Raw genomic sequence first — 5,472 nt, forward strand, 5'->3', positions numbered from 1 at the left:
ATTTTAAAATAATTTCTGAAACGCAATTTATTCTCGCTTTTAACAATTAAGGAAACAACGCGCAGGTGAAATTAATCACAAAAATTTCCAAAATAATTTTAAAATTCTCGAAATATTCCAAACTTAAATAAATATGAGCTTCATAATTTTTAAAGAATTCTGGAATTAAATACGGATTCTACCAATTAATGCAATCAAAAAATCATACAGGGCTAAATAATTAATGAAATATTGATTTCTAAATTTTGTAAAATCCCAAAAATAATTATTGTAATTATAAAACCATAAAACAATTTTTAGGGGCAATCCAAATATTTATGAAAATAAATATGCCTCAAAACCACTTTTACAAGTGTCAACAAGACAATACTGCTGAACAAACAATTATACAAATAATCCTTGAACACCAACGATCACACATAATTAATAACAAAAATAATATCTAACTGACAGAACTCATACACATATTTTATTTATTTAATTATTCAATAACTACACATTTAAATAATAATAATCATGAAAATATATGAGTCGTTATATTCTTCCTCCCTTAAAAAGATTTTGTCCCCAGAATCTGATTTAATTAAACAAATGAGGATATTTGTCAAGCATATCTCACTCTAACTTCCAAGTAGAATCTTCGACTCGAGGATTTATTCAAAGACAACTTTACCTATATTTCTTTATACCTCGAACGATTTAATACATTTAGGACTCTACTTATCCCTTCTATTCAAACTTAACCAATCTCTTTCAAGGTGAAACTTTTGCCTACACCAACGATCCTAATTCTATATCCATATTCTTTCGATGCAAATCCGCTTTCTTTCTTTGTCTATCCCGAGCTGTTTTAAATCTTTTCCGAATCAACATGTACTGAATTAGCTCAGGACTTAACAATATCTCTACTCCCACTTTATCTCAATAGAGTGAGGACCCACGTTTATGTCCAAACAAGGCTTCTCAAGGTAGCATTCCCTTACTAACAAGATAACTATTAGCATAGAAAACTCAATCCATGATAGGTGATTACCTCAGTTTCCTTTTTAAACCCAACATATATACTCTCCACATATCTTATATTGTCCAAATCATCTTCTCACTTTGAGCCTTTGTCTAAGGATGATAGGCAATACCCATTTTCAACTTAGTTTCTAAACATTTGAACACCTCTTATTCATTCTCATCCGTCAAGGCTAGAAAGTAATCACATATATTCACTTCTTATCACCTTCAGGTATTTGAACTCCAAATTTACTATTCCCAATTCTGTATTGATTCCTCAGTAATCTTAAACATATTCAATTCTTCTCTTCTACTCAAGACATCTGTCTCTAAATGGACCTTGCTTGGTTGGTAGTTACTCAAACAATCGGGGCTCATAACCATTTTTTTACCAGAATTTCATACTTTTGAAGCTTAGTAAACAATTGCTACTTTTCAACCCTTCGCGGGCATTTCTTTAGGTGTTCAACTTGGCATTTCTTAGTTCTTGAATGGGCGAGGATGTTATCAATAAATACAATTACACCATCTAAGTACTCCTGATACACCATGTTCCTTAATTCCTTATAGACGACTGATACACTTGTTACTCCACATATTATCACCCAAACTTGCATGCTCATAACTCATTCTAACCGCAATCTTCGATATATCCTCAGGCTGGATCTTAAGTTAATCCCCGAGGAATAACACACTCTTTAAATTAGATCACATAAGTAATCAGTTCTTAATAAGGGTTACTTATTCTTATTCATCATTTTGTTAAACTTCCCGATAATCAGTACCCGGTCTCATAATTCCATCCCTTTCCAATAAGTTTTACAATTATCAAATTACTTACTTCGTTCCACTGGCCTCCAGAGAGAATCCAGGGCATTTATTTATTACTCAAACTTCCTCCAGAATAAGTATTTTCTTCTTCGTATCTTTACATATGGTGGATCTACCTTATATCCTTAGCTTATTACTCCTTTTCTTGCATGCTTGAAAGAACTTCTTATATTGTTTCTACACCTAGAAACTTACCCTACTATTAGCTTTTACACACTTTACAATTCGATTCTTCTAAAAACCACTCCTTGCCTTACTATAGGACACCCAATCCGATCCAAAAATCACCTCAAATGCGTTTAGCTCGAGGGGTGTCAGATCAACTGTAACTATACCCAACTTCTAAATGCTCGATCTCTTGGTCCTTTTAAAAGTTCTGCCTCTAGTTGTGCTGGATGTTGGCCTTTGGAATGTAGTATCTTGAGTAATCATTCTACAACTCCTTGCAATATGCCCAACTTTTCCACACTTGTAATACGTAACTCTTGAATTTTATGGATTGCATTCTAACGCATAATGACCCTTATGACCACACTTGAAACATTGCATATTCTTTTTGAATGAACCACTGTGTCTCCTGTCACAGGACTTGCAATCCACTGCTGACTTGACTGACTGAGCTGGAGTAGAAGTAACCGAGATAGTATCAGACTTAGTCTGGAAGAAACTCCATCTTGTGAATCATTTACTTCTGTTTTGGCCAAACTGATTCTGAAATTCTTGACTAGATTCTCCTTGATCTGCCTTGTCCATAGCACCATCAGACTTCCTTTTCTTATCATTCTCTTCCTTAACAGCCAACTTCTGGTCACCTTCTATTACCAGGGCGGCTTGAATCATAGAGGAGTATGTCTTGAGTTGCAATGACACCACTCCTCTACGAATTTCAGGCATCAACCCTTGTTGAAACCTCCTTGATTTCTGAATCTCCATACTTACATACTCTGGCCTCATACTCCAACACACTTCCTTGACCTTGTTTCAATTCTAGAAACTCAACTTCCAACTGATTTCTTAGACCATCGGGAAAATACTTCTCCAAGAATAATTCTATAAATCTTGTCCAAGAAATAGGGCCTTCTCCTTCCAACGCTCGAGTGGATTCCCACCAATAATTTACTTCATTCTTAAGAAAGTAGCTCACATAATTGGTCTTAAGATCATCACTTACTTGTGTGAGGTTAAATGCCTTTTCAATTTCCTTAAGCCAATTTCTGGCAACAACAGGGTCCACTTCGCCCTTGAACTCTGAGAGCTTGACAGACTGAAAGGACTTAAAACTAGTGGTTTGGTTTAGCTCTCCTTGTTGATGTTGTTGCTGCTGAATCTGTTGGATTAACTGCAACTGTTGTTGCTGCTGCTGGCGCAACAAGTCTAGAATTTCGTTTAAGACTGGACCCTCCGCCAAATTACTACTATTTTCTTTAAATTGGGTAGCTTTCTTGGGTGGCATCTTCCTGAAATATAACTAGGAAATTTATTCAAAAACATAACGAGAATGTATAACAAAAATATCACCGTTAAGACGGTGCTCCTGTGTCAGGAAAATGCTGCCCAATCAAAGCACCCATGTCTGTATTCTTAGGATCCATTTATAAAAGATGCCAGATTAGTAACACTAGCAACAATAGCAACGGTAACAATGGCAGAAACAACAACAACGCAGAAAACTGAAATATAAAGGTACTAAACATCATAGCATGCCCTCCCAATATAACAACAATTGAGCAACCTTCTAGAACCACTAAAAATACAACATTAACAAATTTCTTATACCGCAAAGCTAGACGGGCTATACTAGGCACTACCCAAAAAGGGTAAACTGGTAAGTCAAGTTAAACTTAAGAATCACAGACTTGGCTAATGCACTAGTCTGGTTTTTAATCAACCATTCCTCCCAAGGCGACTTCTTATCTCCTGCATTTGACCCATTTTTCATGGAGTTCTTTTCTAAAACTGCAACCTTCAATATTGAATCATAAATCCTCTCTACTATTTTCATTTCTGAAGTAGCAACCCGTTGTAAAACTCCTATTCCTCCAAATAATCAACTCTCGTTTACTTCCAATAACCAGGACTGTCTAATTATAAAAGCTACTAACAATTCATTTCCTCGGGGTTTCAAATGAAATTTCAAAGTCAAGGAATCAAGGGTACAAGGAGGGAAAGTGAAGAAGGTATAAATACGACTGAGAGCAACCATACCAGTACATAAGATGGCCAGTCTTAGTACCGCATAGTGTACAACACGTAATTCGGTGGCGTCCCACCAGACCCTTTATCATACAGACAAACAGTCAAATCATATGCATTTCCTGCCCTCAATCAACTGACTGATTCACCGAGGAAGGAAACAATGACTCCAGAAAAAAAAAGACGCTTCAAGAAAGAAGTATAAGGGTTCAAAAATACTACCTTCCATACTGATCCACATTCATTATGAAACTTGGCTGTCATAGTAGCCGCCGACCATTAACATACTATTCGAACTCACTGAGGTCACACACTCGATCCGAAAACATCACTTGATTTAGGAAATGCAATATTTAGAAATAACATTAGCGTCACTTCGGCTAACACATCAAGGGTCCGCTCAAACACTAAATTCTAGCAATAAGACTCATTTTCTCGAGGGGAAAACTAGAAATCTCTATCGAATATTACTAGTAATACATATGCGAAGGAAACATACTCTAGGTTAGGGCAGTTCCACCCAATCCTCAATAGACGTCAGGGTTACGCCTCCAAAACCCTTGACTAAACTCATAGACTAGCTCCTCTGATTGAGTTGCTGACTCACATCTATATATAAACCTTCCTGTACTCTTTTGACTCTATTCCTAACCTAAATCAGGGGCTCAAACCTGTAGCTCTGATACCAACTGTGACGGCCTCAACCCCGGGGTCAAGAGTTGACGTCACCCATAACAATAATAGTAATAACATAATATGATTCAAATTACTAGTTATACATAACCATGACCCCTTTTACCAAGACCTTTTCCAGGTTTAAGTATAATTTAGGTTACAACTATTACAAAACCCACTTATAGCAAATTATCTTGACTCAACTAACTTAATACAACAACTCAGCAGACCATCTCTGGTCCAACACAACTACCTCAAAGGAGCCTGACACAGAAGGAACTGGAACTCTGCCCTGACTACCACGGAAGAATCTCCTAGGCATCTGCAATACATATATAAAGCGTTCTGCAAGGGTGAGCAATCCATTGCTCAGCAGTACCACTGTATTAATAACAAGTAAAACAATTTAAAGTAAAGCAGTTATAGGAACAGAATTCATAACTCGTTAGGAAACAAGTAAAACATGTATAAACTGGATATCAATACTAGCATGCCTTGTAAAACAAAATCAACAGTCGTGTGCTGTGCATAAATACCAGAGTTCAATTTTAGCATGCTATTTTCATTTTCAAACCTTCTGTTCCATTACAGGAACTATAAAACCATTTATCCCGTTACGGGGACCCAAAATCATTTGTTCTGTTACTGGAACCTCAATCACTTGTTCCGTTACTGGAACCTCAAAATCATCTATCCCGTTTCGGGGACCACAAAACTATTCGTTCCGTTACGGGAACCAATAAACCAAAATCAGATATAAAAGTGGAT

This window comes from Apium graveolens, chromosome 4, assembly GCF_009905375.1.
Source record: "Apium graveolens cultivar Ventura chromosome 4, ASM990537v1, whole genome shotgun sequence".
Taxonomy (NCBI): Eukaryota; Viridiplantae; Streptophyta; class Magnoliopsida; order Apiales; family Apiaceae; genus Apium; species Apium graveolens.